Raw genomic sequence first — 26,022 nt, forward strand, 5'->3', positions numbered from 1 at the left:
AAAATGAATTGTATTTTATCCAAAGCAACAAATCCATTATGGTGTTATTATTATTATATCTTGCCTATTTGAAAGAGAGACAAAGAAGGAATTTGATGTAGCTTTTTGTTAAAGTTGGGCATAAATACGGTTGGAATAGAAATTAAAACCAGAAAAGAAGAAAGAAACAAATGCTTAACCACAAAGGATAATACAGTTACTGTGACTGAGCTCCATGCTTGGCCCCAAGCTTCTTGGCAGTCAAGACCAAAAGGAAAACACAGTGAGTTATATAATGCCCATGAAAGAAAACATACAGATGCTTCAAGGGAGAAAACCTTTGTTTCTGGTAATAAATTTTCCAAAAAGCATTCATCACTAGATTAAACAATAATTGGTAACAGTTGAGCTCTCATGGAAGGAGGTTGCCTTTGTATTTCTCAAAGGTTGCTATTTTTTATCTTGTCAAATACCTATCCTTCAATTTTTACCTATGAGAGGTTAATATGCATACTGGTGATGCTACATTTGTACTCTTGTAGAAAAATGTATAAGAACATGGACAATATGCTAAAGTCTTAACCTTCTGTCATTCGTAAGTGAACTTTACCATTTTAATCAAAGCCAGAGGCAAGTCCATGGTGGCATCCAGTAGAATTGGTTTTCATCCTCAAATTTACTAAGGGATATAGAGAACTACACCTTCATAAATAAGTGAGCATTTTCCAAAGAATGGGGGAATGGAAGAATAGTGCCCATGGGGGGCACCTGGGGGGCTCAGCCGGTTGAGTGTCCAACTCTTGGTTTTAGCTCAGGTTATGATCTCATGGGTCGTGAGTTTGAGCTCCGTGTGGGACTCTGCGCTCAACAGGGAGTCTGCTTGAAGATTCTCTCCTTCTGCCCCTCTCCCCGCTCTCCTTCTCTCTAAAATGAATAAATAAAAAATCTTTAAAAAAAATGCCAGTGGGATTTTAAGATAGCTTGGATATTTTCCTGTAGTCAAAGATTTTTGGAGTGCAGTGGGTCTATTTCTATTTTAATGTCAAAAGTAGGGGAATGGATTTATTCCTCTTCCTTGGAATGATGGAGAGAAGAGTCTCTCTAAAAGCATTACACAGGCACATGAAAAAGGGCTATAGAAAAGATTAAGAAGTGAAAGATACAGGATTATACGAAGACAGAAAATAAGGGAATGCAGATATCAAGGGAAAGGGTGCCAAAAGGCATTCACGAAGGTCAAGAGAAAGAGATCCAGGTGGATTTTCTAGGAAAAGGTGAATTTTATAAAGAAATTATTGAAAATTGCTGAAAATCCTGCTTTAAAAGCAGAACGCAAGAACAAATAGGAAAAACAAGTTTTAGAGACAATAGAAATTCTGGAGATCCAAGGAGTTACTTAAGAGTTTAAGGTGTATGATTCTGGAATATTTAACTTATCAAGTTTATGTTATAAAAGAACAGGAATTACATTCGCATAAGGATTTCAAGCCTTGTGACTATTGCTGCCATAACCAAACAAAGTGGAAAGAAAAGAAATAGATACTATAGGTGATACTATAGGTACAGAAATAAGAAAGACAAGAAAGAGACAAGATGAGAAGCACAGACAGATAGAGCTTGGATTTGGAGATGGGCTCACGTAGATGTGAATCCCTTTTCACTACTCACCGATTCTGTGATATGACAAGTTACAAAACTTCTCCAAGCCTCAGTTTCCTCGTTTGTAAAATAAGAGTAAAAACAGAATTATGAGGAAGAGTAAATGGAATAGTATGAAAAACACTTAGCACAGTGCCTTCCACAAAAATTATCGATGTACTTATAGGGATTGGGTGGGTGGTTGGGAGAGGAACAGAGAGTGAGTGAGAGAAGGAAAGAAGGAAGGAAGGAAGGAAGGAGGAAGGGAAGGGGGAAAGAAGGAAAAAAGAAATCCCTACTTAGAGACACTTCAAAGAAATATAAACAGGCAAATAAATTAGGGGACGAAGTCCATGCTGTTACATACTATTGGATGTATTAGAGTAGAAATGCCCCTTAGAGATTATGGAATTCAGCTCCAATTTATAGGTAACTAAATTGAGGTCCAAAGTTATATTAACTCAAGGGCACACTGCAAGTATGCAACAGATCTCTTCTCTGGAAAAAATGTAAAGAGAAGATCTCTTCTCTGGGAAAAAAAAATGTAAAAAATAATGGTTATTTTAGAAAAGAAAATTACCGTCAGACAAGGTTGGCTGATTTATTTATGGCCATAAGTAAGGGATAAGCATTAGCCTTGGCTGGCTTAAATTTCCAAAATATACAACCTGAATGTTTTACTTGCTTTTGGCCTCATCACTTTGAACACTTTTTCTCCTAAATTTAATGAACACTGTTTCATATTCTACTTAAATATAAACCTAAAGAATCTATTGAACATTTTATTCATTATAAGACTGCCAAGACTGAGCATGTAGTTCTTTGGAGTAAATAATTATTACCTCTTTGTTACTTTAACCACTGTCTCTGAAGACAATTTAGCCCAGACATGTCAATTAATTCCAGAATCATTAGTTCTTGGCTGCCAGTGCTTCTTGATACTGTTTCTCTTGTTCTAGCCAAATTCTAGAAGCTATAATCACAAAGGTCCTTTTCAGTGCCCTATAACCTTGTTGTTATTTTAAAACTGTAGCCAGAAAGAGTATTTCCCAAAGGAAAAAAAAGTTTTGTTTCTGAGGAGAAAAATTATGTGTTCCAGCCAAAGAAGCCTATTGTTGAATATTTATAGAGAGTATAAGAATATGTTTTAGTTTTTTTCACTGTTTAAAATCCAAATAACTAAAAGATACTTGGAATGGGATTTTGGTTTATGTTTATTTTGACATCAGTATATGGCACAACATCTACTGAAGTGACTTCATCTTAGGAAAATGGCGGAGGTCCTTGATTCTATTGTTTAACTAGATTTCTTGACTTTTCACTTGGTTACTACTGTCACTCTAATTTCAATCTGCAAACACTAGCTATAAGATGTGTTCCGACTCTTTAAAATCCTTACAGAGAGAAATGTCAGACAGATTTACCTATTCTGAGGAAGTTTAGCACTTAAAAGAGGAGATGACACTTAAACGGTTTAAAAAGATAATTATCAACACAAGAAAAGACATCATTCCGCCAGTTACAAAATGAGTAACTTAGTGAGTAAACGCTGAGTCCAGAGGAGGGATGTAAGATGGTCAGGGAAGACCTACATCTACATCATCATCATTATCATCATCGCCAGCACCACCACTACCACCATTATATGTAACATATGTGAAGTGCTTATCACGTGCCACAGGATAGTTTAAGTATGTATATCCATTAGCTCATTTAATTTTTACAACAACCTGTGAATAGGTAATAGTATCCTCATTTACAGACGAGGACACTGAAACTCAAAAAGGTTAAATGATTTATCCACATCACACAATTAGTAAGTAGCAGAGCTGAGATTTGAATCCATACATTCTGGCTTCAGAGAATGAACCCAAAGGATAACCAAAGAAGTGAGATTTAATCTGGGTCTTGAAGGATAATATTTCACTAAATGCAGAGGAGATTAATGGGAAAAAGTAAGAGCAAAAGCAAAAAGGTGAAAAAAGTCAGTTTGCCTGGAGTAGAGAAATACAAGATTGGAAAGATTGGCTATTGGTAACAATGACAACAAAACCACTGAGATTTTTAAGCAAGAAATAGACATAGCAAAATGACATTTTAGGAAAATGAATATGACAATAATGTGCATGATGGATTCAAATGGTTAGAGGACTAGTTATAGACCTTCATGACAAGTGAGACGTGCAGATACAAAGACTCTAACAAGTAGTAAGAGAGATGGAAGAGATGACTGAGAAGCATTACAAAAAGGAGTGTCATCTCAGTCACTGAATTTGCCGGAGGGGTCAGAAAAAATGAAGAATCAAAGATGGCTCTGAACCTGGACAAACAGCAGTATGATATCACTATTAACAGAAATTGGAGAGTTGATTTTATAGAAAACAGTGAATTAAATTGATCGTTTTTCCCAAGTCATTGGTTTTCCTATACAAATGATTCTTCACTGCATTACTTCTTTCTCTGACAATCCATTTTTGTATTTCCCAAGGCTTAGTCCTTGATGCTATTTTCTTCTTCCCCATCCTTTCCCCTATGGGCACTGCATCCAATCTTATAGTTTCAATATTAATTTGTATGTTCACAATCCTTAATTCCATATCAATATCTAGCCTATCTCCTGAGTTCAATATCTACTCTAATGTACTAAGGCTTCCACTTGGAGATACTTCCAGCATCTCATATTAATATGTTCTCAAATAAGTGGGGTAATGGCAGAGCGGATAACAAAGCTAAAAAGGCAACCTTTACTACCAACACATATGGTCAATATATCTTGATCCTTGCTATACAGTAGAATCAATTATGGAGCATTTAAAATCTATACATGGCCACTTCATACCTCAGAACCTCTAGCGGAGGGTCATGAACACGTATGTCTGAAAAATCCACAGGTCTTCTTATTGTGAAATAAGGTTTGGAAATTACTAACCGATAATATGATTGATCAGTAGAAGTACAGCTCAATGTCTGGAAAAAAAGGAAATGGAGCAATTAGAAGTTAGAATCAAGTTATAGAAGAGAGCTCAGTTTCTTGCATGAAACAACCCCAGCAAACTTGTAGAGGTGTTAGGATAGCAAAGATCAGAATTGGGTCTTAAGTCAAAACCAGGGGCATCAGACAACCAAAGTCCTGAGAAATAGAGGAGGCATTACGGTATCCGCCAGCAGTTCTGTGGAGCGTGATTCCCCAGACCAACCACTTCAGCATCACCTGGAAACTCAAAAATGCAAAATCCCTCAAGCACACTTGACCTACTGAATCTAGAACCCTAGTAGTGGGATCCAGCAACATGTGTTCTAACAGTCCTCCAGGCAGTGGTGATACGCTGTAACGTTTGAGAACCACTGGTCAAGAATCTTAGAGAATGGACAGAAGGAGAGGACATAAGTAGAGAGGATGTCTGGAGGCCTTAAAATGTTTCCAGCCATCCTATGGAAATCTCATTAATTAACCATGCCCTATGCTACAAGGGAAGTTTCATGTACTACCAAAGGATTAATATTATACAGATAGCATTCTCTGACAGCAATGCAACAAAAGTAGATTAACAAAAGTCTGTAAAAAAATATAGTTAGAAACTAAACGCCATACTTCTAAATAATTCACTGAAGAAATAAATATATACTGGTACTTATAAAATCCTCAGACGTGAATGAGGATTGAGAAGTGAATGAGAACAAAAATACTGCGTATAAAACTCGCATGATGCCAATATAGTGAGACTGAAGGGGGCAATTATCGTCTTAAATATGTACATTAGAAAAGATCAGGGTCAAAAATTAATGAATTAAGGTTCTAAGGTTCATATTTCATAGATGAAATATGCTATCTTTTAAATTTATCAAAATTAACTTAAGAAGAAATACTGAACATGAATAGACTTGCCATCATAATATCAAAGGTTCTCAAATTGAGAACCCCGGACCAGAAATAACATCATGTGGGTACTTGTTAGAAATGTAAATTCCCAAGCCCCCCTCATACCAACTGAACCAGAAATTCTGGGGCTGGGGCGTAGCAATGTGTATTTTCGCAAATTCTCTCTGTGATTCTGGTGCAACTAAAACAATAAAGCCTACTCTACAAAGGAAGCTACTGAAATCATTTCGGTGATTTTTATCTCTGATTAACACCAGAGAATTTGCTTATAATCATTGTGAAGATTTGAATGGGCTTTCATAGGTGAAATCAGTGAGAGTCACAGCAATGTGGATTGCCTAAAACATTTTGCTCTCGTTTTGCTTGAAGATGGTATAAAAGCCTGCTATGTCCTGCAGCCGGTACACTCCCAGATGGCATCCTAGCCAAGGTCTCTAGTCAGTACCATGTCCAGCTTTAAATGCAAGCCATTCCATTTGCGTGAATGATGCCTCTAGGATATTGTAATGTTTGATATGACCTTTCCAAACAAGCTGGGATCAGAACACCTAAAAAGACGAAGATTTGAGACTTTTACATACTTTTTGTTCCTACCTTCTAATGCATGTTATACACAGATGAGAGTTTGCTCTGGGACTAGCTTTCATGATAAACTGGTAGTGAGATGATAGAAGAATAGCAAACCCCTGCTTGTCTGTCGTGGTGCACACTGGTAGGTACTGAAAAGAATCTCATGGGCATACAGAGTCAATTAGTATGGGCTAGTTCACGTTAAGTGGACTTAAATGAGAATGGTAAAGAGAAGTTGGAGACAATGAGTATAGACAATTCCTTCAAGTAATTTTATAAACGGGAACAGAAATGCTGGGGCATGACTGGTGTGGGGGGAGTGAAGTCAAAAAAGATTATTGCTTTTGCTCTGAACAGTCAGTAAAGTAGTTATCCTATCTTTTTTCCTTTTTTAAAAAAGTACTCCCCCAATACATTGAAAGTATCACAAAGAAGAAAACTGAGAGCTGGTGATGCTCAAAAAAACCTTAAAGTGTTTTAAGTTAATTCACACTTTTAATCTGTTACAGTCTACGTTTGAATGTGCACATATGTAATCTATTTATTATCCCAAAGAGTTTGGCAAATTAGGAAACATATTTAGACCAACAGAATCAGTTTTTAAGTTTTTAATGTTTTAGCCACCAAAACACAGAACAGTCGTGAACCTTCCATTCAGCACCTCTTATTCTGTTCCTCTCCTGTGGCCTGCCATTCCCCCACCACCATCACAAACAAACTTTCAATAGTATTTGTTCTTTGGAGTATTCTGTTTCCATAACTTCAGTTCACAGGAGGTTGGATAAGAGAGAAGGACTTTTTGTTAATGAAACCTTCTCTTTTTCCAAAGGCTTAATCCTGCTCATTAGAATGCTTGATTTTCTTCTGCAGTAAATATACCCCAGGTTATTTTCCCTGGTGAAGTATCTGGACACAAATGAATTCTGAGCTTTCGTGGCCTGACTTCAAAATTTTTTCTTTTACAATTCCCTGCCTGGCAGAATTCTTAAGCTGAACACTGACTCACACAGACTGCTGGATTGGGCATTCTACACAAAAGAATGAGTCTCTTCAGCTTACAGTACTTACTGTAGGAACTAACCAAGGAAAGGTGAGTCCTAAGTATCTAGTCTAGAGAAAAGGCTTAGCCAGCCAAAGTGAATTAAATACTTAGACTAGGACATTCTAAACATTTCTAACCCACTATCCAGATGTTTCTATGAAAACATCTCCAAATTAGTTCCTTTTGGGAAGCATAATTTTGAAACATTGATGAAAACAAACCTCTGTTTTTCATCAGATCTAATGAATTGTTCTACATTACTAAACAAAGAACTTATTATTCTGCACCTGTCTTTTCCTCATACAAAAGTACTCATTTTAATAATAAAAACTAATAAACATTTGAATTCAAGTTGTCATCTCTCTAAAGAAGTCAAGAATTCTATTCATTCTTTAAATTTAATCTTTGGGGATGCCTGGGTGGCTCAGTTAATTGTGTCTGCCTTTGGCTCAGGTCATGATCTCTGGGTCCTGGGATGGAGCCCCGCTTCTCCCTCTGCCCCTCCCCCCGCTCATATGCACTCTCATGCTCTCTCTCTCTCTCCAATAAGTAAGTAAAACTTTTTAAAAAAATAAATAATTAATTAAATCTGATCTTTGAAGATAGTCATTGGGAAAGTATGCGAATATTTAGTGCTAACTTATACTTACCTAAGTTTGGTTTCTTAAAGGACCTTCACATTTATTCTCTCAACATCTGTGAGACAGGGATCGGAAGGTGTTATCACTGCCATTTGGCACATGAGATTCAGAAATTTAAGGGACTTCCTCAAGGTCCAACAGCTAGTAAGTGCTAAAGGCAAAACAAACTCCAAACCCAACGGCCCTCTCATGACATGACTTAGGTCCCATTTGAGTATCTAAGCAGAAGACAATGGATCTGCCAGTACTGTCCATTTCCAAGAGGTTATATATCAATCCTTTCTCAGCTGACTTAGTGATTGAATTCTAAACTGGCCTTACTGAATCGACTATCAAAAGCACCACAGAATTTTTACTTAAAAAAAAAAACTTTCAATGTTCAAATAAACTCACGGTTCAAACATAATAAGGAATCTAAATATTTAGAAATGTTGGGGCCCCTGGGTGGCTCAGTCAGTTAAGTGTCTGTCTTTGGCTCAGGTCATGATCCCAGGGTCCTGGGATTGAGTCGCGCATCGGGCTCCTGGCTCAGTGGAGAGTCTGCTTCTCCTTCTCTCTCTCTCTCTTTCTCACTGTCTTGCTCTCTCTCTCCCTCAAATAAATAAAATCTTTAAAAAAGGATTTAGAAATGTTTAAAAAATATTTCTCACCAATACTGCATTAATCCTCTAATGTTATTTAAAAAAAAAGAAAACCTCTATCTAATATTAACTCATCAACAGAGAGAGGAAAAGTATGTTTGTTAGAAAAGAGACTGAACAAGACTCTAACAAAGTATTAACCATTGCTATACAGAACCCATAAAGTTTTCAGCTCAAGGTCAGACTAAACATATATGTTTACTTTTCATTCCTTCCCAAACCCCATTTGAAATAAATAAATATATCTTTATATGTAAATAAATATATATATTTAAGGAATAAATCCCTAACAGCACTGGAAACAAGAAAAAGTATAATCAGTAGACCAGAAATTTTGAGGAAATAAAAAGCAGATGAAATCAGATGGATGGAAGGTGTAAACCAGAGAAAACCGGAACACACGATAGGTGTGGGAGAGACAGCTGTGAGAGACATCCATCTCTAAGGACTCCATCAGAGAGAAACTGTAAGCTCTGAGTCTACAAATGTGGAAGGCAGAGTGGAAGATAATAAATTAAGGAAATATTCATAAAACAGCTGAGCCAACTGTGTCCCTTCTTTCTGTCTATGGAAATCTTTTGGCTGGGGTATTCGCTTCCAGAGGATCTGACTAGGCAGGGTAAATGGAAGCACAGCAGAGTCTGAGGTAACTCCAGACATCCACAATGGACACACACACACACACACACACACACACACACACACACACACACGGAATCAACTTTCACACCCAAACATTCCTTGTACTGGCAATCCTGGGGGTCTCTCAGCTTGCACAATTGCTCCTAGCTAACATACTCTAAAAGAAAGCATGTCTTCTTACACAGAAAATTTTAAATTCTAGACAAAATGTTATGTCCCTAGAAAACGTAAATATTCACAGTTCCAGAAAAAGCTGGAAACCAAAACTGGGTAATAAACATAGGATAAATTAAATGCATGGGGGAGGGGGAATAAATGTATGCCCCAAAAGGCAAAGGACCCAGACTGTTTCATGTTTAAATTTGTCTCAATAAAACCAATAATCTCTATTTATTTACATTGTCCCTAGATACTTAAAAAAGACAAAAAAATCTCCCTGCTCCTTCTGTGAGGCTAGCACAAACACATACACACATACCAAATGCTACTAGCTGGGTTCCATGGGCCACATCTACCTTGCCAATGATTATATGTACATAGCATTTTTTTAATGTTGAATATAAGTATTATGAGACCCAACATCCATTCTCTATCATAACAGTCTCTCTTCTTTATGAGCCTCATCTACTCTACTTGATTTTTTTAACAAATTTGGCTCCTCTAGGCATGTGAATTTATAGCTCTTACTGTAGACAAGTTTCACTTGCAAATGTGAATTTTAAAATTCTTACCAAAATATTAGCAAATCAAATCTAGCATAGAGTAAAAGAACAAAGCATTATAACGAAATAGAGCTTATGCAGGGACTGGTTTATCATTAGAAAATTAATTCACAGAATTCACTATATTAATATATTAAAGAACCATTTGATAGATGGACACACACACACAAAATTTTATATCCATTTCTGATTCTTTTGTAACTCTTAGTAAGCTAAGAATAGAATACTTCCTTAATTTGACAAAGAGAATGTATCTAAAACATAGAGTAAATGACATTTTTTTTTAGGATTTTATTTATTTGACAGAGAGCACAAGCGAGCACAAACGGGGAGTGGCAGGCAGAGGGAGAGGGAGAAGCAGGCTCCCTGTGGAGCAGGGAGACCCGATGTGGGGCTTGATCCCAGGACCCTGGGATCACAACCTGAGCTGAAGGCAGATGCTTAACTGGCTGAGCCACCCAGGTGCCCCAGCAAATGACATTCTTAAGGGTAAAAGATAAGAAAGAATTAAGAAAAAGACAAATCACTACTATTAAAATTATTTTTAGTTCCTAAATAATGTAATAAGACAAGAAACCAAAGGAAGCATAAATATTAGAATGATAATAGACAATGTTTCGAATAGTTATAGCTCAAGATAATTCATGGAAAATTTTTAGAACTAATGAGTTTTCTGGAACATCAAGATACAAGGTAAGTATACCAAAATAATGACATTACTAAAATAAACAACAATAACCCATTAAATGCAATAAAAAACCATATTTATAATAATTTAAAATTTATATATACATATATTTTAAAATAATCAAACCAGAAAAGTGTAAGAAAATTATTAATAGAAAAACCTTTATAAAAACCTGAGTATCAAAATATGTTCTTCTTTTTTATATAGGAAGATTCCATTGGTAAAGGTATCAGTTTTTGCCAAGTTGAATATGATTCTGACAAAAACCCAAACTATTTTCAATGGAATTTGAAAAGTTGATTCTAAAGTTTACTGGTAATAATAAATGTGCCCAGAAAAGGGGCTTAAAATTGAAAAATAATGATTTTTCCCCTGGCAAATATCAAAACAAACTATAAAGCCATGTTAATTAAAACGGAATTCACGTTAAAAATATAAATTCACAGACATACACATACACATAGATACATATAGACACACACACACACACACACACACACACACACACACACACACACCTCCAGGGTACATCCAGAATCAACAAGAGTGAAGGAAATATATGAAAGAAGGAAATAAATGAGTCTTCCTGAGTTTTGTATCCTTAGTGTACCACCATCAGTCAGAGTAACCATTAAAAGCTAAACGTCAAGGGCGCCTGGGTGGCTCAGTTGGTTAAGCAACTGCCTTCGGCTCAGGTCATGATCCTGAAGTCCCGGGATCGAGTCCCACATTGGGCTCCCTTCTCGGCAGGGAGTCTGCTTCTCTCTCTGACCCTCCCCCCTCTCGTGTGCTCTCTCTCTCAAATAAATAAATAAAATCTTTAAAAAAAAAAAAGCTAAACGTCAATGAATTTATGCAGTTCACAAACACTTTAAGTGCACTGTAGAGTATTTATAAAGACCAAATGCCTGTAACCTGTAAGTAATTTTCCATATAAACTTAATAGTAATAATCTGGTTAAGGGTGAGGATTTTATTTTTAATCCTGGGTCACAGTTGGCTTTATTCTACAGAAACACAAGAATTATGACCCAGTATCAAGGGTCAAAGAAAATGCTTACACTATGAACCTGGGGGCCAGAATTTCTCATCTGAATTTTTGGAATTTGGGGGTCTCTAATCCTCAATTGTGGAGCATTTCCCCATGCATTGTAAGATGTTTAGCAGTGTCCCTGACTTCTAGCTAGGCCAGAATGACATTTTTATAAAGAAATTGGATTGTCTCTTTCCCTTATTCAAAATTTTCTGATGACTTCCCACCAACTTACAATGAAATCCAAATTCTCTTCTGTTCTGTGACTGCCAGAATGCACCACACAGACCTCCAACCTTAGATGCCAGTAGAACTCTTCCCGCATACATACCTTCTCAACTGTGATGACCAAAAATGTCCCCAGACACTGCCAAATGTCCCCTTGGGGGCAAAACTGCCTGGGGCTGAGACCCACTACTATGAACAACTCCAATCAAACCTCTGCTTCCTCTGGGCCTGAAGAGCACTCAATAGTGTGCAACCCCATTTTGATATTGCTAACCCAAAGCTCTGGTGGGCCTTCTGTGTTACCTGGCATTCCTGCATTATACCCTAGGCCATCACTCCCCTAGAGTCTAGGAGAAGAGACCATAATTTCATCCCCCCCGCCGCCGTTTTTCTCAAACCACAAATTCATCCTCAATCCTCACTTTTGTCAACTACCAAAAGACAAAACTGCAAGCTCCAAAATAAAATATGTGCCTTTATTTAGGGTCTTAGAGATTGCAATCGGGAGACACAGACCCCACCAAAATTGAAAGCATGTTCCAGAGAGACAAAGGCGATTAGAGCTTTTAAAGAGGAAAGAGGGAATTTACATAAATTGTTTCAAACAAAATGTGATTGGTGCTGGTATAGTTACACTAATCTATACATGATTGGTTGCTAGGGCTGTTAGGCAGAAAGTTCATTTGTGTCCATCTTAACATATAACAGATGACTTGGCTTTCAGCTGAGTTCAGCAAAAATTCTGAGAAGTTGAGACAAAGATGTGCATAACCTCCACATCTTCAATGTCCGCGCAGCTCCATTTTAAATAACCCTGTTAGCAAAGCTTACTCCATTTTTTTCTCCCTGTTGTCACTTTTAACTAATGGCTTTTCTTCCTATTTCACTGAGAAAATAGAAGCAAACTGAAAATAGCTTTCTCACCTTTTTACCACAAATTTCACCAGCATTCATGTGGCTGCACATTAGTCCCCCCCTTATCCGCACAGATGCGTTGCAAGTCCCCCAGCAACTACCTGAAACCATGGATAGTACCAAACCCTGTATATACCGTTTTTTCCTATACATACAAACCTATGATAAAGTTTAACTTATCAATGAGGCACTGTAAGAGAGTAACAATAACTAAGAATAAAATAGAACAATTATAACAATATCCTGTAATAAAAGGTATATGAATGTGGTTTCTGTGTCTTTCTCAAAATATCTTACTGTACCACACTCACCCTTCTTCCTGTGATGATGGGAGATGACAAAATGCCTAAGTGATGAGATGCCCTGGGGTGAAAGGCGCAGGCATTGTGACTTAGCGTTCGGCTACCAATGACCTTCCTGATGACTCATCAGGAGAATCAGCTGCTTCTGGTTGACCACAGTAACTGGAAATGCTGGGAAAGCAAAACCATAGGAAAGGGGGGACGACTCTATCTCTATACTCAACCTTTTTTCCTGTTACAATGAGTGATCCCTCCTTGCTCATAGCTATATTCATGTAATCATAATTAATACACACATTAATTTTATAGCCTTTAGTAATTCATCGTTGCCACCATCCAAAGGATATGTACTTAAATTAAGACCCTATCTTATTCCAGTTGTAGCACTACTGTGATAATGCTCCATTTTTAAAATTCTGAGCTTATAGCCCAGTAACAATATTTATAGATATCAATGAAGTGTGAGGAACCCTGATATCTAATATCTGTCAACAAAATGTTTGGAAGTCCAACATCTTTGAAGGATGGAAGCTTTCAAATACCTGGTATCAAGCAACCACATTCATAACTTTGGGCAAATTGAGGATGTTGAAGAGAGTAAAGGTGAAACTTGGGTTTTATTTTTTTAAGAACATTGCCAATGAGAACAAAATGTGAAAGCATTTTGTCAAGTGTTTTACTGAACAGCTACTACACTTTTTAAAATAGCTCAAGATAAGTGGGAGTCTTTAATAAGGTGTGAAACTTCCAAATTTAAATTTTTCCTTTGGGGAAAATAGGATCTCCTTACAACGATTTACCTTATGATGCAATTTCCAGAGAAACTGATAAGAAAATGAGATTTGCCTGTACCTGCCCTACTTTTCTCATGGGAATACTCTGAAGCTTTTAAAAATATTTTGGCTATAAACGCAATTTGAAAAAGTTGAGTGAATTAAACGCAAACTATTATCCAAAAAAAAAAAAAGTCCAGTTCTTATCATGGAAATATTCTATCCTAGGGTGGGCAGCATGATTACTATGCATGGTCATCCTTTTAGCTTTTAAAATTTGTGGGACCAGGGACTACATCTATTATATTCTCTTCCGTTGTAAAGCCTAAATAAGGACAATTTTTAAAATGAATAAAATTAAACAAGCATTTAAGTAATTTAAAAGAGAAAATGGATGCATTCTAACCCCGGAGTGATAAGCATAAGTGGACTCAGCTGGCCAAGTCTGGAAAGCGCTCACCAGCTAGGTGCATCAATGGCTAGCACTCGCTTGAGAGTGGTCAAATGTATTTGTCTGACTAACCCCCAAGAGCACCTAGACTCAAAAGTAGGGCCTTGCCTTAACAGATGATAAATACCGACTAGTAGGATTCCATTTGCAATGCCAATGGAGAGACAAGACACGCAGGAGTTTCAGTTTCCTGTAGTTTGGGGTAGAAGACAGTGAAGATCCTCACAGGGTCCAGGGATGGGAGTGTAGATGCAAGCAAACACAGTGGTTCTCAGCATTCTAGAACTGGCTCTGAATAAAGATAGAAGGAGCAGATGAGGTGAAGTCTTGTATATGAACTCAAGTTAGTTCCTAGCAGCCATTAAGTAAAAGGAAAACAAATGTTCTAGAGAAATATTGCCACAGACCAGAAATGAAAAAAAGAACATTAAAGAACATTTCCAAGGAATAAACTAGGTAAGGGCTCGAAGTAAAAGAGCTTAAAATGTTATCAAAAACAATCTCTAAGACTTAATATACTCAAGGCATGATTTTTTTCTAAGTCTCACATAGATAGAAATTACAAAACAATAGCATGAATAAACTTTACCTGTAGTGACTAATATCTACATAGTATTACTAAAATGAGGAAAAATCACACATAACCACATCCTTGAGAAACCTACATCAGCATTTCCTAATGTTATGTAACCACAGGATGCTTTATGAATTATAAAATGTTGATGGAACACCAACATTTTTTTAAATTTTTATTTAGTTTTTAAAGATTTTTATTTATTTATTTATTTGTTTGTTTGTTTATTTGTCAGAGAGAGAACACAAGCAGGGGGACAGGAGGCAGAGGGAGAAGTATGCTCCCCACCAAGCAAGGAGCTTGATGCAGGATCCATCCCAGGACCCTGAGATCATGACCTGAACTGAAGGCAGACGCTTAACCGACTGAGCTGCCCAGGCATCCCACCAACATTTTTTTAAAAGATTTTATTTATTTATTTATTTATTTATTTATGTATTTATTTATTTATTATTTGAGAGAGAGAGAAAGAGAGCCAGAAAGAGAGCACAAGTGGAGGGGAGGGGCAGAGGCAGAAGCAGCCTCCCCGCTGAGCAAGGAGACCGATGTGGGACTCGATCCCAGGACCCTGGGATCATGACCTGAGCCAAAGAGGGATGCTTAACCCACTGAGCCACCCACATGGCCCAGAACACCAACATTTTGACAGAAGATATTATGCACACTTGATTAAAAGAGGACAGCAAAAAATAAGTGCCTTGGAAAAACATCAAAATTGAATTCATATGCTTGAGAAGAAATAAATACTTAATGAAATCACAAATAAATTCAATAAAAAATAAACATTTAATAAAATCATAAATAAATTCAATAGGAAAATGTTCTTCTATTTTAGAAGTGAATGCTATGACGTCCATAGCCTACTTTAAAACATTCCCACAGAAATATGTACATTTAAAAGCACATAAAGCAACCTGAACACTTTCTTTAAGTCATGCAAACCCAAAGGTCAGTACATGAAGTGGCAAGTTGGAGCGAGCTCTGGAGCCTGGAGTATAGTGGGGTGTGCTAAATATGTCCACAAAGTTGAGACATTTCAAGCCATGGGTGCAAATATTAAATGTTGTGGGCTGCATTATGTTCCCCCCTAAAATTCATATGCTGAAGTTCTAACTGCCAGTACCTCAGAATCTAACTGTATTTGGAAATATGGCCTTTAAAAAAATAATTAAGGCAAAACAAGATCATATGGTGGGCCCTAATCCAATATGACCTTATAAGAAGATTAGGACACACACGTACTCAACACACTCATGCAGAGGAGAGACCATGTGAAGACACTGGCAAGAAGGCTGCCATCTGGAAGGCAAGGAGAGAGTCCTCAGAAGAAACCAGCTCTGATGACACCTTGATCTCAGACTTCTGGCTTCCAAAACTGTGAAAAATAAGTTTCTATCATTTGAGCCACCCAGTTGGTGGGATTTTGTTATGATAGTCCTAGCAAAAAAATACAGATGTCCTCCCAGATATATTCAAATCAGAAAGCTGTAAACAAAGGTCCTTGAGATGCAGCCCAATCTGTCCATCATCCTTCAGGCAAAGCCACCTCTATGTCTCCCAGGTGAGGGATAAGAGTACCTGATATCCACCAGAGATGACTACTGTTGGCTGTGCACGCTGAGAATGGAATTGTGAAATCTCCGTTCTAAATTCTTCACAGCACAAAACCCATCAACCAGTTTTGGATATCGATCTCTGAATAGCAGCCTTAAAACTCTGGTTGACTAAGATGAAAAAATTTGAAACACTTTGCTACAGAACACACTGCATTAAACACTACCTAAATTTAATCAATAAGAATACATGAAAAGCTGGAAGTCTCAGTCATTTTTTTCCTTAACTCAGGATTCAGGTGAGGTCATGAAAAACATCTCAGCAGCATTTCAAAAATATAAATTAAAGAAATTAGGAAGAGGCTTTGCTTCAAACTTTACCTTAGATGCAAGCTTCTTTGTCTCTTGTTCGCCTTGGCTTGAAAAATATAAGTAGAATTGTTTTCCCCAATAAAATTCCTTTTCCAAACTTACCAAGAAGTCTTGAAAAAAAGCCCAATGTAGTACATGCTAATTGTAGATGGCGTTGACTTTTCTTCCCCATATTACAAAAATAAATTTAGCAGAAAGATTTATACTCATTCCTTAGCAATGTCCCTGCATGTCTTTTTGCACTGTTTCTAATTACTAAGTTATTTTGAATGTGTGTAAAGCAGAGGAGTTTGCCTAAAGGCCCAGCGTGACATCCTTAGAACAATATCGCCCTTATTGCCCATCTCCCCACCCCATTCTCACTCTTCATTCTCTTTGACCTCTCTTGACCACCCACTTGCTCCTGTAACTCTCTTCTTTCTTCCCAGCACAGACATGGCCCTTCCCTGGCTCTTTCTCTGATGTTTCTCTCTCTTTGAACAAGCTTCTGGTTGTTGCTTACCCTAACTGAATGCTTTCTACAAGGCTCATCCTGGCTTCTTGGCCCTTTTCTTTTTCACATTTAGTCTCCAAATGAAATGCTTCCAACTCAAGGCTTCAGTTACTGTTCACTACCCTCATTCAAGCCTGAAGGCCTCACCTAGACCCAGGCCTACAGTTCCATATGCCCTTAGATATCAATCACATCCACTTGAATGTTTTCAAACTGTTTAAAAACTGAATTCATCTGCTTCCCACTTACATAAACCTCTCTTGCCCCTCAAACCTGGCTTCCCTTTCCTGGTACCCTGATAGATTCACTGTCAATCTTCCTCACCTGGCCTTTTTGCTCACATTCTGTGTATGGTTCCTTTTTTCAATAAAAGCGAAGTCCAGTAACTTTGACAGAGACTGTAGGGTCCACAAAGCCAAAGTATTTACTAGATAGCCCTTTACAGAAAATGTTCCCCGAGCCCCTGTATAGCAGATAGCTCTATCCTAACACTTGGTGGGCTGTTTTTAAGCTGTTTATATATCTTTTCCCCCATTAGACTCTAGACTTCTTTTTTTTTTAAGATTTTATTTATTTATTTGACAGAGACAGGGAGAGCACAAGCAGGGGGAGCAGAGAGGGAGAGGGAGAAGCAGACTCCCCGCTGAGCAGGGATCCCGACGTGGAGCTCAATCCCAGGACCTTGGGATCATGACCCGAGCCAAAGGCAGCCGCTTAACCAACTGAGCCACCCAGGCACCCCTAGACTCTAGACTTCTTTAGAATACAGTTATGTCTTATTCATTACTGGTTTTTTTTTAAATCTCTATTCCTAGCACAGAACCTGGCATACACAGTATTTACTCAATAAATATTGGCATAGAGTCATTTTTTTATTCCTCCTGCTTCACCCTCTAGATCTACGCTGCACCCTTTCCCCCAAAACAATTCTTGGTTTCATGAGATTGTTTGCAAAAATGACTGCAATAGTTCTCTCACTATTTCCATGCCCTTGGTTAGTCTCCGCTGATACTGGCTCTGGCCTTGACCATGTTACTTGCTTTGGTCAATGGGATGAAAGCAAACATGGTGCAAGATGACACCTGAAGACTCTTTGGTTACTGGGTCTTGCCCTTGCTTACTGCACTTGGAACCCTGATACCACGAGATGAATGAGCCAGGCTAGCCTGCTTGATGATGGAAGACATATGGCCCTGCCAATCCCTTGCTCCAGCCAAGAGCCAGATATGTGAGTGAGGCCATCAAATGCTAGCTGACTGCACATACATGAGAAAACTCTACAACATGAATGAGCCTAGCCAAGACCAGCCAAAGAACCACCCAGATGAATCTAACCAAAACTGCTGACCTACAATATCATGAGCTAATATGCTATTGTTGTTTTAATCCAATATGTTCCTTTGCAGGTGGGAGTTGTTTTTGTTTTTTGCTTTTTTAAGATTTTATTTATTCATTTGCAAGAGAGACAGAGAAAGAACAAGCAGGGGGAGAGGCAGAGGGAGAGGGAGAAGCAGACTCCCCGCTGAGCAAGGAGCCCGATGTGTGTGGGACTCGATCCCAGGACCCTGGGATCATGACCTGAGGCGAAGGCAGACGCTTAACCATCTGAGCCACCCAGGCGCCCTGGGGGTGGGGGTTGTTACATAGCATAAGCTGGCTGCTATTTTGTTTTTCTTCATTTAAAATATCTCTAGGATTTCTGCCTTAAACTTGACCACCAAACCACCAAAGCTCTGTCCACCACCACTTTATTCTCTACCCTTATGCTTTATACTAAGATAACACACGGTAGGAGAGGAAGGAAAAAACTTTCCATCTACCTTTCTTCTAAGTTCTCTGACTGATTTAATAATCTAACAAATAGGGGTGCCTGCGTGGCTCAGTCATTAAGCGTCTGCCTTCGGCTCAGGTCATGATCCCAGGGTCCTGGGGTCAAGCTCTGCATCAGGCTCCCTGCTCAGTGGGGAACCTGCTTCTCCTTCTCCCTCTGCCATTTCCCCTGCTTGTGCTCTCTCTGTCAAATAAATAAATAAAATCTTAAAAAAAAAAGATATGTAAATTGTGAGCTCCACAAGAAATAAATCATAGACTCCTAAAGCATAAAAAGCCTATAGATGATGTGATCTTACAACTTCCTCTTATTATGAGCAAACTGTCTACTTTCTGCATGTCCCACCATTATATTTTGGAAGCACGGTTTTTACAGGTTCACAGCTGGGAAGGAATTTTGCCTTAGGGAAAAATCATGTCTCTAGTCTCACCCATACCTGATTTAGATGATATTTAGATGAGACTTTGGACCTAAGACTTAGAGTTATTGTTGGAATGAATTAAGACTTTGGGGGGCTGTTAGGCTAGAATGAATGTATTTTGCATGCAAGAAGGACATAAATTTAAGGAGTCTAGGGGCAAAGTGTTATAAACTGAATGTTTGTTTCCCCCTTGAATTCACATATTGAAGCCTTGTGATATTGTGGATTTATAAGAAATATTTATTTGGTCATTCAGATGACCAAAGTATATGTCTCACATGTATTTCGTCTTCATCAACAATTCCTGGCTCACAGCTCCCAACACCTTGGAATTTCCTGAGCAATAAGAGAAGCTTTTGTTATGGTATTTGGTCTCTTGACCTCAATGCCAAAAAAACACTTCAGATCCATAAAGGTGAAATGAGTGTCATGTGATTCATGACAAGCCCCTTTCCAACACAACTAGGCTATGTAAATGAGGTGACTTTTGGAAAGAAACTAAGGATGGGGGCTAATTGTCAGGGGAACCAACCATGAATAGAGGATTGGAACTTTTAGTTCATGCCCTGATTTCTTGAGACTGAATCAACGATCAATGGCCAATGATTTAACCAATGATGCCTACATAATGAAGTCTCCATAAAAAACAAAAAACAGAGGGTTTAGAGAGCCTCCAGGTTGCAGAATCAGATGGCTCCCACATAACACCATGCTGGGCCCCAAACTCCATAAAGACAAAAGCTAATTTGTTTAGGACCTCACCCTATGTATCTTTTTTATTGGGCTATTGATTAGTATCCTTTGCTATCCTTTGTCATAAATCAGTAACAACTTTCCTGGGTTCTGTGAGCCACTCTAGCAAATTAATCAAACCGAGGGAGGAGGGTGTGTGAACCTCTGATTTACAGCCGGTCAGTCAGAAGCACAGACAACAACCTGGGTTTGTGATTGGCATCTTAAGTGGAGTGCCATTTCTTGGGACTGAGCCCTTCACTTGGAGAGTCTGATGCTATTTCTGGGAAGATAGTGTCAGCATTGAGTTGAATTGTCAAACATCTAGCTGATATTGGAGAACTGCTTGGTGGTGTGGAAAACTGCCCCTTCAAATATACCCCTCCACACATTAAAAGTGTTGATCAGAGCCCATGAAGCCTTAACCACCAATGTGATGGTATTTGGAGACAGGACCTTGGGAGGTAATTAGGATTAAATGAGGTCATGAAGGTGGTGCCTTCATGATGGGAATAGTACCCTTATAAAAAGAGATACCGGAGTACATACCCTTTCTCTCTCTCTTTCTCTCCCTCTCTTTCCCTTTGCCATTTGAGGACCCGGCAAGAAGCCAGAACCTGAGCATGCTGGCGCCCAGATCTTGGACTTCCAGCCTCCAAAACTGTGAGAAAATAAATTTCTGTTGTTTAAACTGCCCAGTCTGTAGTATTTACTAGGGCAGCATGAGCTGACTAGGACAACTGGTCAACATCCAAAAGGCAAGAATCGCTTGCATCTCTACCAATCAAAATTAATTGTAATTTCAATGTTCAAGAATCTCTTGTATGGCTATCAGTTTTCTACAATTTACAGAGTTGTAAAAGAGCTCAAAGGTGATGGAAGGCACAGATAACACAGAAAAATGCACTAGACAGGACACCTAGTGATCTTTTCTGCCAATTTCAAAATCTACCGTAAGTTGCCCTGACATATCTAAAGAACAAACTGTAAGCTAATTGTCCTTAACTCTCCTGCTCTGAGGTTATTATTCCACAGGACACCTGCTATCACCTTTTTTGATTAAGTCTCTTTATTCAAGCTTACACATAACCTGTTTGTTGTCTTTTATTACAAGTGCAGCCCACAGTTCCCAAGCCCATACCAACCTAAAGGAGCATTCAAGAGTCAGAGTCACAATGATGTCCTCATAGTACCCATCTTGATCTCTAGTCCTCACTAGCAAAATCTTGAACCCTCAGGACAATGCAGCTGGTTGCCATGCTCCTTTAAGTCTCTTTTAATCTAGAAAAATACCCCTTTTTCATTGACTGACTTGTTGAGGAGATGGGGCTAGCTGTCCTGTAAAATGTCACACTTTCTGGATTTGTCTATTTGTTTCCTCACGGCATTTGTCTAACTTGTAGGTCTATCTCCCATCTTTCCTGGAAACTAGATTAGCTAAAGTCTTTTTTTCTTTTTTCTTTTTTTTTTTTAAAGATTTTATTTATTTATTTGAGAGAGAGAATGAGAGAGAGAGAGCACATGAGAGGAGGGAGGGTCAGAGGGAGAAGCAGACTCCCCACTGAGCAAGGAGCCCAATGCGGGACTTGATCCTGGAACTCCAGGATCATGACCTGAGCCGAAGGCAGTCGCTTAACCAACTGAGCCACCCAGGCGCCCAGATTGGCTAAAGTCTTAAGTTAAACATTTGTGGCCAGGCAGAATATGTCATTAGAGGACAACTAATATCTGCTTGCCTAATCATTAGTAACGCTAAGATAGAATGATTTTTTCAGCCCTCCAATGAGGCCACCAGTGGTTTACAAAACATCTGGCTGCCTTAGGCCTTAGGTATCTTTGGATGAGGTCACCTGCAGTCTTGGCCACCATGTGCAACATTATTGCAGTGAGAAAACACTTTAGAATCCTCAGCGACCTATCACAAGCTAACATTTGGGAATACTTCCTTTTAAAAAAACAAACTGTAACATAACATGATAAAATAAAATAAAAAATAAATAAATAAACAAACTGCCTGCAGTGAATTTCAATTAAAAATGGAACTTACACTCACCGGGCTTGCTTTTTCTTCTCCAGGTACATTGGCAACAGTGAGCCTTGACCCTGACACTGCCCAGTGTGAAGGCTACGGTGATGGGTCTGGGTCTCTGACGTGCATGTCCCCAGCTTCTCCCCTTCTCCTCTCACAACCAGCTTTCCAGCCTTTCTTTATCTTTGTGGTTCTTCCCTAACCCCTTCATGTTTTCTTCCCCCAGGGGGCCCTGAAAGCGAACACAACATTTTTAGCAAATACTGTGAAACGCAAATCTTTTATTGCACTTCAAGTTTGAAGATCTTAAGAATTAGCAATTGTGAAATGGATTTGCAAGTTTGAATCAAGAAACTTAAATTGATAAGAACTTTTATCCCAAGGGCACATGAGAACTTGGCTTTTAAGTGCTATCTTGAGTACTTCTTAATCTTCAGCAATTATTATTCAGGAAATCAATAATGATAATATGATGCTGAGAAAAGTCAGTGTAACTACCATTACAGTAATGCTCCACTTATGAGCTGCTTGAACCAGAAGTCAAGTGTGATTAAGAAAGTCTCCTGGAACTTCCAAAGACCTGCAAATCTGCATTCAACCTACCCTTCCAGGGGAAAGAAATAATCCTTGGAAGTCAAGTTGAGAAACTTAGTCAAATATATTAATTATATGTTCATTAAAAGAACAAAGCAGGGGTGCACCCGGGTGGCTCAGTCGGTTGAGCGTCTGACTCTTGGTTTCCACTCAGATCGTGATCTCAGGGTCATGAAATTGTCCAGCTTCAGGATCTGTGCTCAGCAGGGAGTCCGCTTGAGATTCTCTTTCCCCATTCATCTGCCCTTCCCCGCTGCGTGTGCGTGCTCTCACACACTCTCTCTCTCAAATAAATAAATAATTTTTTTAAAAAAATACAAAGCAGGGAATATAAAAGTGGGGTGAGTATAGAAAGTCCTGTACATGGGGAGAGGGGTTAGTGGAAGTAGTTAACTTAAATGAAAACAGATTTAAATCTACGGAAGTCATTTTCCCCAAGGTAAAGCAGAAAAGACAAGAATATAAACCTCCAAAAACTAAGGAAAGTTTGTGTTGTTCTCACCTAGAATGAGGCAATCCCAATCCCTTACAAAGGCAGATCTATGCTGGCGATCCACACAAAAACGTATTTATTTACGTTTGAAGATCTTTCTTAGAAGAAGCAGTAAATTTATTTTAGGAGGGTTTACGGCAGATCAACAGGTAAGATAGAGAGGTAGATTTCATTTTAATGTCAGGGAGAATTTTTTTGTGTGGCAAAATATACGTAATATAAATTTATCATCTTAACCATTTTTAAGTGTACCGTTGTGGCATTAAGTACATTCACATTGTGCAATCATCACCACCATCCATCTCCAGAACATACTCTGAAGCACATTAAATAGCACATCCTCATTCTTCCCCCATTCCCGGCCCCTGGCAACCACCATACCACTTTCTGTCTCTGATTTTGACTACTACTCTAAGCACTTCACATAAGGGGAATCATACAAAAGCCGTCCTTTTGCATCTGGCGTATTTCACTTAGCGTAATGTCTTCAAGTTTCAACTACATTGGAGTATGTATCAGAATTTTACTCCTTTTTAAGGCTACATAATATTTCAGAGTCTGTGTGTGTGTGTGTGCTACATTTTATTTATCCATTCATCCATAGATGGACATTCTGGTTATTCCTATATTTTGGCTATTGTGAATAATGCTGCTATGAACATGGGTGTACATATATCTGTTTGCGTCCCTGGTTTCAGTTATGTTGGGTATATACCCAGAAATAGAATTATTAGATCATACAGTAATTTTATGTTTAATTGTTTGAGGAACTGCCACACTGTTTTCCACAGCTACTGGACCATTTTACATTCCTACCTGTAATGCACAAGGGTTCCAATTTCTAGACATTCTTGTCAACACTTGTTGTTCTCTGCTTCTTTGATAATGGACATCCTAATGCATGCGGAGGAGGAATTTTTTTAAGATTTTATTTATTTATTTGAGAGAGAGAGTGCATGCACATCAACGGAGGGCGGGGGTGGGGGGCAGAGGGAGAGGGAGAAGCAGGCTCCCTCCCGAGCAGGGAGCCCAACGCAGGGCTCGATCCCAGGACCCTGAGATCATGACCTGAGCTGAAGGCAGACCTTAACCGACTGAGCCACCCAGGCACATCTGGAAGAGGAATTTTTAATAACTAGATTTGTGCCACAGTGGGATGAGATGTTCCCAGATTATAGGGCCGATGGATGTGCTCTACCAAAGACTGGATAGACTAATATGCTCAGTTATGCAAGTTGTGCACTGTCCAAGTGTGTTTGGTCACAGCGTGAGTAGGGCCTAAAACCCAGCACATGTTTCACATTCTGAGGTGTGAACCCTGGTGTAGAACTACCTCTTCTGGAGGAAACAATAACTTTTTCTTCTCTGGAAATATTCCCAGCTTGCCAAACCATGTGCTTGAAGGGGTACCTTTTTTTTTTTTTCAATGCAAAGTAAGGTACTTATTTATGAAAGCTATTTGTTATCCCGGCTGACTGACAGAGATGTCATGGGAAAGCTATAGATAGATTAATACACAGGATAATACCTAGTCCAGTCAGACTAGATGACTATTAAGGCCCCACTCAATGGGGATATTCTGTGCATCTCTTTGATTCTTTTACAAGATGCCCCCTAAAAATTCTTCGCACTCTTTGCATTGACAGGTGGAGGCAATATCCCCTCACCTTGAATCTGGGATCAGCGACTGCTTTGTAATAGAATTCTGCAGAAGTGACACTGTACCAGTTTCTAGGCCCAGACCTTAAAAAACTGGCAGCTTCCACTTTCCGACTCTTTGGACACTCCTTCTTGGAACGAAGCCACCATGCTGTGAGGAAGCCTACAAATCACTTTGTAGAGAGACACACAGGGAGAAAACCAACACTCATCACCAAGTGAGTGAACCGTCTTGGAAGCAGAGCCTCCAGCCCTAGCAAAGATGAGCTGTCGCAGGCCAAGCCCTGCTCAGATGGCAGAATCATGAGTAAAGTAAATGACTGCTGTTGTCTCAAGCCACTACCGTTTTAGGGTGAATTTCTTTAGCTGCAGTAGATAGCCAGACCAGCCTGTAATATAATGTTACCAGTGCTCCAAACTCACCTTTCCACAATAGGTCTCACACCAGTAGTGCCTTAAAGGACTCCAAGGGAGAACTTCCTCTAAAGAGCCCTCAATTTTTTCTTGTATGTCAGAAGCAGTGGCCTTTGTCCCTCACCTCCTCTCCCACCCCCCAATTTAGGATAAAACTCTATCATAGAAAGATGCTGAGACCCACCTTCTGCAGTGTCTGCACCCTCAGTGTTTGAATTTCTTGAGGAATCGCGAGTTTCTCTGAGCCACACACTGGACCCTTCCACAGACACCCCTGCCTTACCCTGGAGCGGTATGGAGCCTTGGGGTGCAGGCTTCTAGAGACGAGATAGAAGCAAAATTTGATCCAGTCAACTGCTGTCTAAGGTGGCTCTTGAACATGCGATAAGCTTAAGAGGGGGCATATAAGCCAAGCCAAGAGGCAGGGAATGCAGAGGAGACCGCCCTACCCTGGGACCCTGGTTCTAGCTGTAGTCCTTCCCTCGCGGATCAAATCTGCCTACACTTACTGTGAAGGGGATGGGTTTTTCAGCAAGGCCCTCCTCAGTTCCGAGTCTTGTCGGTAAAACGCTCCTCCTTCGATTGCCAAACCCCCCCCTTTATTTCGGGAAGGAAAGAGTTAAAAGACTCTTGCCCTTCAGGGCCTGGGAGGGGGCGGCCGCTTTGCGCTTTATAGTGGCAGCCTTGGGAGGGTTGGAAGGTTAGGACGGTCT

General features: G+C 39.1%; 1 long non-coding RNA gene across 1 annotated transcript; it reads right to left on the reverse strand.

The window, feature by feature from the left end:
- Positions 1-4,458: 4,458 nt before the first annotated feature.
- LOC113924367 lies at positions 4,459-25,622 on the reverse strand. Its single transcript, XR_003520649.1, has 3 exons — positions 25,494-25,622; positions 22,174-22,381; positions 4,459-4,584 (listed from the first exon to the last, which is right to left on the reverse strand). It is a non-coding gene; the product is annotated as an uncharacterized LOC113924367 (long non-coding RNA).
- Between the last annotated feature and the right edge of the window lie 400 nt (positions 25,623-26,022).

Source organism: Zalophus californianus, chromosome 2 (genome assembly GCF_009762305.2).
Source record: "Zalophus californianus isolate mZalCal1 chromosome 2, mZalCal1.pri.v2, whole genome shotgun sequence".
NCBI classification, from domain to species: Eukaryota; Metazoa; Chordata; class Mammalia; order Carnivora; family Otariidae; genus Zalophus; species Zalophus californianus.